Here is a 12,628-nt window from a genome sequence, read left to right on the forward strand (position 1 = left end):
CGTGCCTAAAAATTTTTTTAAAAAAATGGAAAAGTGTGTCCTCATGTAAAAACGTAACTTGCGCTATGTAAAGCGCTCTGATACCTGATTCGGTTCGGGTCTAGTTTGCGCTATATAAAACTCTACCAAAAAAACAACAACCCGCGAGCCGAACATATATATGCAGATAAAAATTTATTTTGAAACAGAACCAACATTAGACAATGTCTCTGCATGAATGTCATGCAACTCATTCAATCCTTTTGAGTGGGAGGAAACAAAGTCAAGGGTGGAAAATAGTTGAAACATACGGAAGTGGTCCATTTCGCAATAATTAGCAAACAGATTTGTTGCTCTTATACGATGTGAAGCAAGCAGCCCAGGGCAACAGCACTGATCGAATGCCAACAAAGAAACTGGTGGAGACTAGAGTAACCAGCATTGGCATAGCCAATAGGTCTTGCCTTTGGGATCTTATACGTGCTTGGCCAGACCTATTGGCTTTGTCAATGTCTTTTAGCAATGTTGTAGAGCAGTGTGGCTGCTCTGCAGCATGTCGAAAAGTTATAATATAAAAGTATTATAAGCATTGTTGTTACCTTATATATAACCAAGAAGACATTATGTACAACTGAACAACCCTATTAAACAAGCATTTGCAATGCAATAGGTCTCGTATTTGATAGAGTAGGAGCTATTGCCATTGTAAATAACAATGCTTTTTATTCATTTGTTTTGAAAACCTGCAAGCGGTGCACTCTGTACGTATAGTCCTTGCTTACGAGAAGCAAGGCTGTCAGTAAAAGAGAATGCCAGCTTTGCTTCTCATAAGCAAGAGCTATAAGTACAAAGTGCGTGTTTACGCACAGCTTGCAGGTTTTCAAACTCGTAAATAAAAGGCATTGTCATTTACAATGCCAGTAGCTCAAATTTTCGCAAATTCGAGACCTATTGCATTGCAAATGCTTGTTTTCTCTGAAATCAGTTGGGTGTCGAATATCAATGTATTTCACATAATGCAAGTCTATAACACAGGCATTGGGTCCTAGACATTATTTCTTACAATCCCGCTTTGGAAGTCATCCAAAAGCCTCATCATACTCCACCTCGGAACAAGTCCCATCTCCATGTCAATCTCTTGCAATTTAAATTGTGGCCATACTAACCAGAGGAGCCATAGAGGCAGTTCCTCTCAATCAGAAAAATGAGGATTTCTATTCCCTACATTTGGCAAAGACAGGGCTTTCGCATACTTCTGTGAACGTACACCATCCTTTTAGTCTAACAGACTAACAGACTTGTAAAGGAGTTTCGTAGAGGCATTTTTAGAGTTTATCCCCTGACAAAGCATCCTTCCTATCCCTGCCAATTAAATACCGTAATTGAGGAAAAGCCATTTCAAACTCATTCACAAAGCTGAACTAAAATTTCTATCATGGAAACTAGCATTACTATTGGCTTTGACATCTGCAAGGTGAGTAAGTGAACTTCAATCTTTCACCATCAAAGAACCATATTTGCAGTCAGGGATGATCAAGTCATTTTAAGAACAAGCCCTTGATTCATTCTCCAAATTCCTCCAGAGTTTAATTTGAATGATACAAAGAATACAGCTGAAACGACATTATATACTCTTGATGGAAAGAGTTGCTTTCAATTCTGCATGACAGAACAAGTAAGTTCAGACGGGGACTGATCAGTTGCTTGTGGCACCTGGAATCCCTTGTCAGGGGTTCTCTATTGCCAAACGAAGCATAGTATGCTGGTTATCTAAAGCTATAATATTCTGCCATTAGAAGGCAGGAAGGCCTTTTCAGGAAAAAATAAAGGTGCCTTCCACAAGAAGTGTGTCCACTTTAACAACTTTGTTTCTTTAGAATGCTAAACAAAATCCTTGCTAGGCTTCAACGGAATTGTGGCTGATGTGGTGTTCTGGCCTACCTGGATCTGATGCGATCTTTCACCCAACAAGCAGAAGAACCTGGACTGGACTTTAAGAGGCAATTTGAGAATAAAGCTTCAGATATGGAAAAGTAATCTCTAGGCCAGTATCAACAGTGGATTAGAAAGAGGGGAGTACAACATCTCTCTTCTCCGTTATAGCTTATTTATTTATAGCCGTAAACCTTGAATAGATCAGGCCACACCCAAGATCTCAGCCAAATCAATATTCATGAATCTACTCTTATGTTTCTGGCATTACACCACTGTTGAGAAGCTTTATTTGATTTCCCGCTGGCTCAGATCATTTTTGTGTCATAGGATAATGAATTGCATAATTTTACTAATCCAAATCCTGTTCTTGTAAATAGGCCTAAAGAAGGTTCTACAGATTCATACCATTGAGCCAAAAGAATGTTAATGCACATTGGCGCAACATCAAAAGTTCTGTGATATTGAAAAAATAGTAAAAACTCTGAATACTAACAGTGGGTTGATGATTTGTTCTTAGTAGTTAACAGAACACCATTTTACTGTGTGTGTGTGTGTGTGTGTGTGTGTATGTGTGTGTGTGCGTGTAATATATATATATATATTAATATTATGAAAACATGAAAATATTGTATGTTTCACCTGTACAAATTGTGTATAGGTTTGTGTCATGTAAGAATATATCATAAAGTAATTAGTTCATCATTTTAGGTCTGATTTAGATCTTGAAGGACGTATTACTCCGTAACAATAGAGACAGATATCACGTCCACTGAAATATAAACTCCATTATATCCTATGGGATTTCGATTTCGAAGGATAGGTTATCCATCACCATTGTGTCGGAGTAACCTGTCCGCCAAAATTTAAATCAGGCCCAAAGTAATTAGAAATTATTGTATAGAAAACTCTTCAGTTGGTCTGGGGAAATCACTGAAACTTTATTTGTGGCATTACCAGCCTGGTCAGAGTAAAACAACAATGACAGTTGGCAGCTGATGCAGGGATATACCAACTAGATGGGAATGACGTAGTGGAAGGGGCAGGGAATGTACCATGGACGAGATAGCAGAAAGGGAGATACAACAGTAGTCCTATGTATTTGCCAATACATAATTGCATATTAGTCCACAGTATAAATTCTCTGTAGGCAGATATGATTCTATGACCAAAACGTGCATTCATGCACGACCTGTTATGGGTGAATAGAATTTAGCACTGTTCACTAACTCGCTCACTGTCCCTCTTAGATTTACCTAATATGTATAATGTATGTCTGTGAATGTTCAGTATAGAAGAATGAAAAGTGTGAATTGGCTGTGAAGACAAAATGCTGCTCCTGATGGTACCTAAAATATCCATCTTACCTTTTCTGTACCTGAAATAAACAAGCATTTGCAATGCAATAGGTCTCGCATTAGGAACGTTTGAGCTAGTGGTATTGTAAATGACAATTTTTTTATTTATGTGTTGGTTTTGAAAATAGCTAAATTAATAGCTTTGTCATTTACAATGGCAATAGTTTTAACTTTCACAAATGTGACACCTATAGCATTTGTAATGCAATGTGTTGTATTTGCGTGATTTAGATGTATTGATATTACAAATAATGTATGTTTTTTTATAATTAATGCTTAAATAAAAGTTATTGTAATTTATAATGGCAATAGCTTAAACTTTTGTAAATAACTTTTGTGAAGATTATGTTCAGTGTATTTTATTGTGACGAAAATCCAAGAACAGAAGTGAAATATTAACATTTTTTTGTGACATTTGTAATGAAGCTTGAAACATTGAGAGAACATATTTGAACCAGTTGTTGTTGAATGGTTGCACAGATTATCTTAAAATGTAGAATACTTCGGCAGAGTAAATGTGGTTATTTCAGTTATACAGCGTGAACTTCCATTTCATTGAGATTTCTGCAAGCTTGCAATGTAACTTTTGACTTAATGGGGATGGGGATGGAGGGGGGGGGGGGGGGGGGAGTTGACCCTGCAAGACATAGGTTTGAATGTCAGCGAAGTCGGGTTGGCTTTGCCTTCAGAAATGTGTAAAACGGGCAGGATTATCTAAAATAAAAATTGTTTTAAACCTGTCATTTTTTGGGATGCAAAGTATAGCTGAATGGACCTGGGTTGTAGGACGAAATTTATATTTCTATTTCACAATTTCAATTTTGCTACCCTTAGAGTAAAAGTATTTTTCTTTTTGAAGATGCAACTTATGGTAATTCAGGTGGGTCGTGTATCTTGAGGACGTGGCTTGGTTGTATAGGGTTACTGTTAATTTCCACCTTTTTCAGATTACCCGTTTTGAATTGTTATAATCGGTTCGTGTTTTTTTCACTCTACTAGGTGCACTTCACATGAGGTCTAGAAGAGCACTTGCACTGACCGACGTAAAATAGTGAAAATGTTAATTGTGTCACAGAGTGGCATACGTCACTATTCTAACGTGGCACACCACAAAATGCTGTCACAATATTTCCAACTGCGTCTTTGTTTTAAGATGCGTGTCACAGTGTCGCCGACATTCCTCGGGATGATATCGGTGTCAGAAGTCAATAAAGCTGTGTGTCTCTGGGGCAACTCGAACTCCACACAAACAAATGTGATCTCTGTCAGGAGTGAAAAAAAACAAGCAACACAAAGACGGCAGGAGGAATCTGTTGTGCTGCATACAGTTGAAAACCGGGTAAACTGGTTATGCCTAGCGGCAACACTGATGCATTCATTAAATAGGCTTTATCAGCCGAAAAATCAGGAGAGTAAGAATTGGCGACCAGCCCTAATGCTTATAAATGACTTGTGGAAAGCAGTGGAAACAATTAAACAAAAGCCTCGTTTGCAGACCCACAAAGATTGTCACACTCGCTCAGTGGCACTCAATGGTCTTGGTCAGAGTTAGTGCTCTATGTCTAATTACCAGCGGGCACAACATGCATTAACTCAGTAGCATTAGTTATTCTCTGTACAGAGGGCATTAATTGAAGGCGTGCTGATCTGTAAACTGATTTCAGTGCTTGCGAGACACGGCCTGGCGGGGGAGGAGAAATGCGAGACACGGCCTGGCGGCTGTGAAAGTGGAGAGTGCGATGTGCAGGAGGGGGTCGGGGAGTGGAGCCTTTGAAGTGTGTGAGGCACTGACAGACACACGCTTCGCGCGCTGGATGTAAAGCGCGTGCAGCAGGGGGCGGAGCGGATCCCTTTGAAGTGACGGTTAGAGTTGCATCAGGAAAGCTAAACCAGCGAATGCGCGTTCACGATCACATGCACTTGTGGAAATCCGCCGGCTGGTTTAGCTTTCCTGATACAACACTAAAATTCTCCCCTATCCATTCCTGCGGAATGGGATAGGCTCAACCTAAAAAGGGCAGGTGTCTAAACACATTTGTGTAGAAGCTGCTTAGTAACATTGGAAACAAATCCAACTGTGTACAGCCTGAGTGGACCCAGGGATCGGTTCTTGGCTACCCAGCAAGTGGAACTTAAGGGACATTTGAAGAGACGAAAACCAGCTAGAGAGCGGAAGGTGGTCAATGTAAAGTAAGATTAACTTTAGGATTTACTGTTTTCAGTGTTTACTTTTTGCGAATTCCAGTGGTTTATTCGGGGGTGGGTGGTGACGGGGATGTGGAGCTGTGTAAAGATGTACTTTAACCCACCAGATGCCATTCATTCATCACACTTGCCGCTACAAGAGGGCCCGCTCTGCATGTTACGTACATATTGCTTATGACGATATTCAAACTGTATTGCCCCAACTGGGGTGTAGGACCATAGAAGCCACACCCCAACACTGTCAAAACATCCAGACCTGCCTGGAGCTGTGGCAATGCATCTGCTATAGGACATTGCAGGTATCCTGTAGATAACAGATTTGTTCTTTATGAAAAAAAGCTTAGTGGTTTAATGCTTTAGCTGCAGAGATCCCTGTATGATATGTAGGGCACAAGTTAGATTTCTGGTAAAATAGATTCAAAGCCACAACCAGCACAGGGGATTGTGAGCCAACTTAATACACCCAATGCCACTAGGAGGCCTACCTGACCTGAAGCCCATTAGGTATGTTAATGGTGTGGGGCGAGGCGGAGGAGCCAGGGAACCCAAAGCTGGGAGGTGTGGAATGATCAGGTGTGGCAAGGCAGGCACCTTATTGGATGTGGCAGGATTTGGTGTGGCAGGCAGGAGCAGATGCATGAGTAGGTATGACCGGAGCGAGAAGTAGCTAGAGAAGTGGGCCATTGTCTCCCCCATTTCAGCCCCCGTTTTGGCATTGGGCCCTCCTCTTGGCAGGCTCCATTCCCCAAGTTCCCTTTTCCTGCTATCTTGTCCCATCAGTTCATCCAAATGTTACATTTCCTCCATCAGCAGCTGTTCCAGGTTCTCAGTAGCCAGATGGCTGAGAAGAGCTCTGACTTCCCCAACTAGTTTGCAGATATTCTCACATGCCGTTCTAAGACACCGCCTTCTGCACCGCCTCAAAGACCCTCCCTTCACCCTGTTCCGTACTGAGGATCCTGTCACAGCGATTATGTGTGAGAGCCATCTTGTTGATATTTAGTTACAGATTTCAGGCATCATGGAGTGGGAGTGGTTTGGAACTCTATGGCATAACATTGTAGTGGGTACTAAATTATTGAAATAAGTTGTGAGTAACCTATACTAACCTATCATATAAAGGCTGTGATGATTTCACAGTCCTCATTTCTAATGGTGATAATTTATGCCTATCTGGAAACATCTGTGCAATTGCATTGAAAACTAATCATGTCTATGAAGCTGTAACCTCTTGGAAGGCGGCAAGCACCTGAACTGCAGTCCTATGATGAAGAGAATGAACGGTCTTCTCTAATTTCCATCGGAATGGGGAGGGTAGCCAGGTCTGTGTAATTCTGTGGTCTTGACCTCTGCGGATGGAAACTTGAGTTTGGAGGTCCGGCAGCTGGCCTTTCAAGAGTTCACTAGACTGCTGTTTCAATTGTTCTCTCAGTACCGTTAGTAGCAGTGGCCTAGACAGGACGACCTTTAGATATCCCAATCACAGAAGGTAAATTGAAGTGAGAGCAGTGCACAAAGTGGAAGGAAAAAATCCTTAACAGGCAGGTGTGGCCTGTGTAAAAGTTAACACAAAGAGCACAGGACGTATTGCCTTGTGGAGGTGTTAGAAAGGGACGGGAGGGACCACCCTCTGCTTGAGATCTAAAGGGAAAATCTCCTCTGTGGTCAGCCTGACCAGTATGTCACTTAAGTGTCTCCCTTAAAATCTCCTCTACTTTAACTCTTTCATTTGCTTCCTTTTTCTGGAAGTCTTAATTATTTTGTGAGGGAATGTTTATGTTGAGCTGATAATTTACGCTGCGGCAACTGGGCAGAAAATATCCCCATATGTAGAGTATATCTCTGAGAGTTTGGTGCATTGCACTTACTACTAGAAAACCTTACACGTACCATTGTGTGATGCATAGCACTTTTATATCAACGCACTTTTCCGGTAGAAAAAACTATTAGCAGTTCAGATTCAAAAACTGCACGTTTGTCTGTTAACAAAATAATACTTTCCTTTTTTTGTAACACCAGCAGCTTCCTAAAATAATCCATCCGATATACAGCACTAACACCTTGTGATTAATATTTTTTATCAACGTTTCTCATATACTTGTTCTCTTTTCATTTTGCAGCACACCAATCAGAAACCGGAAGAATGAATGAGAAAGAGTTCCAAATATACTCACAAGAGAAATATCAAAGTCTTGAAACAAACGAGAGACTCTTTAAATGCGCACAGTCTAAGGAGAAATTCATCAAGAAAAAACTTCGCGAGGCGCATCGAAGAACCCACTCAGAGCTGAGACATTACCCCTGCAACAAGTGTAAAAAGTGTTTTATTAAGATGGCAGGTCGTAAACATCACGAAAGACTACATACAGGAGTAAAGCCACGTCAGTGCACAGTGTGTTCGAAGAGCTTTACTCAAAGCTCCCATCTTAAATACCCCGAAGAATACACACAGGGGAGAGGCACGATCACTGCACTGAGTGCAAGAAGAGCTTTACTGTTAAATTACATCTTCAAATGCACCTAAGAACACACACAGGAAAGAGCCATATAACTGCCCGAATTGTGTGACCACCTTTACTCAAAAGCAAGGTCTTCTAACACACCAGAGCAGGCATATAGGAGTGAGACCTTTTCACCTCATGGACTATGAAAAAAGCTTTACATAGAAGATCAGCCTTATAAGGCATCAGAACATCCACACTGGGGTAATGTCCTTTCACTGCACTTTGTGTGAAAAGAGCTTCATTCAAAAGACAGGTCTTGTAAAGTCCCAGGGATTCCACACCCCTTAACACTAGCTACGAAAAAAGCTTTATTCAAGTTACTTCTGCACAAGGCATCAAAGAACCCCCGTAGGTGACTAGTCCTCTTTTTGGAAAGAACCAGAATATACAAACAAGTGTGGGGCTCTTTCTCTGCACCAAATGTGAGAGGAGATTCACTCGCAAGCCACACCTGACATGCAGCGAGTGTGATTGGTGCTTTATACTAAAGACTGATCTCAACATGACTGGCATCTTCCAACAGGAATAAGCTCCTCCCGTTCACTACATGTCAGAGATGCCTACGAGGGAATTCATCACATTAATTACATGTGAAAATCGACGCAGGGTGATGTTTTCTTACATCAAATGTACATGTTTGAGATGTGGGACAGAGTTTCAGATCATAAATAATTCTAGATGAATAACATTACTCAAATCAGCAGAAGTAATCTGTCAAACAGGAGTTTACACTGATATCTTTTGTACAAATGTCTCGTACTACCCAATAGTTTTGAGAACCTCTACCTTTTATTATGTCATTAATTCTTTTTCTGTTCAAATATATCTGTTCAATTTTGAAAATATTTACAAAGCAGGAAAGGTGTCCTAAACCCCAACCAGATCTGTAAAAAAATAAATTCATAAACCACTTTGAAAGACTTCACACAAAAGCTCAGGCTCTGGAGTGATATGTAGAACTCCTTGTCCAATTATTTGTGGACCTGTGTGCACTGCTGGATTCCAATCACATTAGACTTCATTTTAGGACCTGGCATAGTCAGTACTGTAAACATGAAATCTACATCAAGCTAGAAGGGAACTCGGACTCAACGTGTATGCATTTACCATTCAATGTGTCATAAGCTCTTGTCTTGTTCACCCTTGTCATTAAAGAGCTATTGACCCTTATGTCATACCGTCAGAAGGGATGTGGACGGATCCAGTGTCCAAAATACATTTGTCATATGTTTGTCATATTTGATGATGATCACAGAGTGGGATAATGTCATGGCTTTTGATCCAAGGTCTGTGAATTCCTTCCTTAGCCCTGCCCCTCTTTCCATCTTTTCTCAGTGAGACTGGTGAAATATGTGAAAGGTAGGATGCGAAAACCATTGACCTTTTAATGAAAATCATTAGAATAAGTTCCTGGACCGATTCAATATTGAGCCTGATGCCTGTTTTCGCCGCAATAGGACTTGTTGTGTTGCTCTTAAATATCAAGCTGGCTATTACCTATCGTTAGTCGGAGGTCTTGTTGAAAGCCTGCAGCTGGACCAGTAAATACAATTGTATAGTTGAAAGCCTTCAGCTTCAACAGTAAACACAAAGTAGCATAGTTATTTTATTGCTTTTCATAATAGAAAACAATGAAGGAACTCGTAGACTCTGACCTTCTAGACACTATTTGCTCAGCTAATAGGCTGCCAGCTAGCACAGAGCATAAAATAAATATCTAATTATGTATGAATGTTCAAGTTTGAGGGCTGGTTCACAGGGGCCTAACTGGAGGATTTTACCTGGAAGACACCTAAGCTAGGCGAGTCGGTGAAATCTGTGTGTTTAAGTTGTAATGTTTCCTAGGTAGAAAACAAGTAAACTTAACTGTTAACACTCATAACAGAAGGTTCAGTGCCAGAGAAAGCCAGTGTTTCACTTTGCTCTCCATTTATCTGTTTAAATGCACTTCAGATAAAAGCAGCAACTATTCAGGTCAACCCCTTCCCGGTTCTATTAGCCTCGCCGATGGTGACTCCGCGCACTTTTCTACAGCAGAGCCATCTACTGAATCCCATCTGCTACTTCTGCCCAGCACACACAGGCAGCGACCGAGCTCCCAACGCGGCTTCAGTGGAACGGGGAGAGAATTGATCCACAACATGGCCTGACTGTAAAATGCTTGCTAAATGCATGTTGCGCAGATTAGATATGCACCCCCCTCCCTTCCCCCCGTAAATGCTATGTGTAAGAAGTGTACCTTTTTTGCATTTTACTGAATTGGGCTTTCAATGCCACAATTAAACAAACAGTAGAAATCTTGGCAGTTGTACTCGGTGGCAGTCTGGCTGTTTCTGGAAATCTTATAGGCAATTATTTGCTATCTCCCCGTACTCCCGCCACTATCAAAAGTCACTAGCCTCTAATGGCAAGGACTGTAAATGAATGCGTACCCGAACAAAGCAGATAACCACAGGAACAACGCAGCATGTTGCCAAGTGTCTGCTCCATGTTGGGAGAGGCCTGAAATACTAGCATTACCACCCAGCCCCACAAATGATCATGAGGTCCAGGAAGTGTGGAGCTATAAGTAAACTACGTTCTGCGGTCTAGTGTTTCTGAAAACTCAGTAGTCTTGTAATTGAAGCTAAGGGGATATGGGAGAAACAAAAGAAGGGAACTTTGGAAAGGGTTCTTGGATCGTACAGAGAGGTCTGTTCCCTTTCACTAGTCTGCTGGTGCTTTGCTGTCTCTGAGCCAGGGGTTGCAAGGCCAGTGCCGGAGGTAGCAAAGAACAAGCCAGATGCATTTAGCAAACCAGGATTACTTCTTTGCACAGCACACGTGGTACCAGCAGTCACTCAAATGGGGTAAGAAGGTATCTACTACAGGGCCACAGTACAGATCACTGAGCATAGAGGACAACTCATTGTGTAATCCAGGCCTCGCTTGTCTCCTCTAAACATCAGAGGACGTCTTCAGTGTGTGATCCAGCGTTCGCCTGTCTCCTCTAAACAGCAGAGCCAGCTGCAAAATTCATTTAATTTGCACAGCTGAGTGTGATAGCCCTGCCAAGTGCCATTGTTTGCACGGTCATTTTCAGTCCTTGCTGAAATACATGGTTAATAGAGTTATACACTAGTCTGACCCAGGATGCACTGCACTTGGTACATAATGTATGTGGTTCCAGATCTTGGCACTGTGTGCTTATTTTTCTTGGACAGTCTGGATGGGGTACGGGCAAGAAGTATGTCTGGTCAGCACTGTAGTCCTCAGCAATCTGGCTTGGCTCTGCTTTGGATCCATGTTAAGGTTAACTCATGCACGGAAGTAGTGTGGATACTAATGTGTCAAGAGATGCGCGGGCCTGTGACGACACTGCAGAGGGGAGCAAATGTATTTGTTTTTGATTGTTTTGATTGTTACTTTTTGGCTGCTTTCTATAGCACAGGCATAGTCTGAGGTTGTTTGTTCGCTTTACAATAATGAGAATAGAGTTACAGGAGAGAAATGCTAAAGTAGGAAAACAGTTATAAAAGATTTTAGAGATAAACACACTACTATTTACCAATGACCATGAGGATGAAATAAGGAGGAGAAAATATACACTTGAAAAGAGAAGAAATCCTGTAAATGGAAGGTAAAAAAAAGGATACATTCCAGTGTGAGACTCAAAACAAGTAACAATGACATTTGAGAAGAGATGAAGCACGGTTGCGTGAAGTAAGAATACAAAATATTTCGAAAGTGCAGGTTATAACAGAGGAGGCAGGGTCTGGAGGCGTGAGGAATGAATGAATTTGTCACTGCACGCACGATAGCAGTCTATACCTAGTACTCTATCCACACACCTACATGCGCCCAACTGCAGTTCTCTAAAAGATCTCCGCTAAAGTGACCCTTCAGGGGACCCGTAGGACATTGAACCACCGGCCCGATGAGGAGCAACTGCCCAATCCTGAAGCATGACATCCTTCGGGGTGTGTGAGGGCAACAAGAGACAAGAATTGTCTTTTCTCAACATCTCCCCTCATTTCACTGAGTCCGTGACCTAGCATTTTCCTTGTTCCACTCCCCCTGCCTCCTCACCTCTGTGGAGTCAGTGTATGACCTCTTGCATCACTCACTCTGGAACAGTGCCCCCCTTTTGTTGACTTCATGGTTAGTTTGGAGTTCGGGCACTGGACCATTAACTAGCTCCCGGTCCCCCCCCCCCTCCTTTTTTTGACTGCGTGAATTTGAAAGTATACATTTTTAAACTGCAGCAAATACTCGGGTAGGAGCTTCTAGGTGTTGAAACCTTGACCAAAAACCAAAGATCAAAACCAGAAAGAGGTGATGATTGTAAAAATAGAATTCTACTATAAACCTTGTTTGGAAAAACAGGGTTTTAAGATTTATCAGAAAGGGAAGGCAATCAGATGTGGTGCGAAGGTAGGGAGGCAAGCAGTGCCATAATTTAGCCCCAACCACTGCAGCAGAGCGCTCTGCCACGCCTAACACAGCAAAATCTCAACAGTAGTATAGTAAAGGAATTAGCTGAATTCAAGGACTTGGCTGAGCATAGAAAGAGAAGAGATTCTGAAGGCTGTATGGACCTGATTTAAATACAGCTCTATGATCGTGTGATGGAATTTTAAACTGAATCTTGTTGACTACAGGTAGCCAGTG

At 41.6% G+C, this 12,628-nt stretch overlaps 1 protein-coding gene across 1 annotated transcript in view; it reads left to right on the plus strand.

Annotated features, from left to right (window-relative positions):
• LOC144772241 (general transcription factor II-I repeat domain-containing protein 2-like) overlaps positions 1–9,196 on the plus strand; it is a 96,860-nt gene extending 87,664 nt beyond the window's left edge. The window contains exon 7 of the mRNA XM_078656410.1: positions 7,595–9,196. The gene's annotated coding sequence lies outside the window, so the exon portion shown is untranslated. The remainder of the gene's footprint in view (positions 1–7,594) is intronic.
• Positions 9,197–12,628: the final 3,432 nt, after the last annotated feature.

This window comes from Lissotriton helveticus, chromosome 8 (assembly GCF_964261635.1).
Source record: "Lissotriton helveticus chromosome 8, aLisHel1.1, whole genome shotgun sequence".
Lineage (NCBI taxonomy): Eukaryota > Metazoa > Chordata > Amphibia > Caudata > Salamandridae > Lissotriton > Lissotriton helveticus.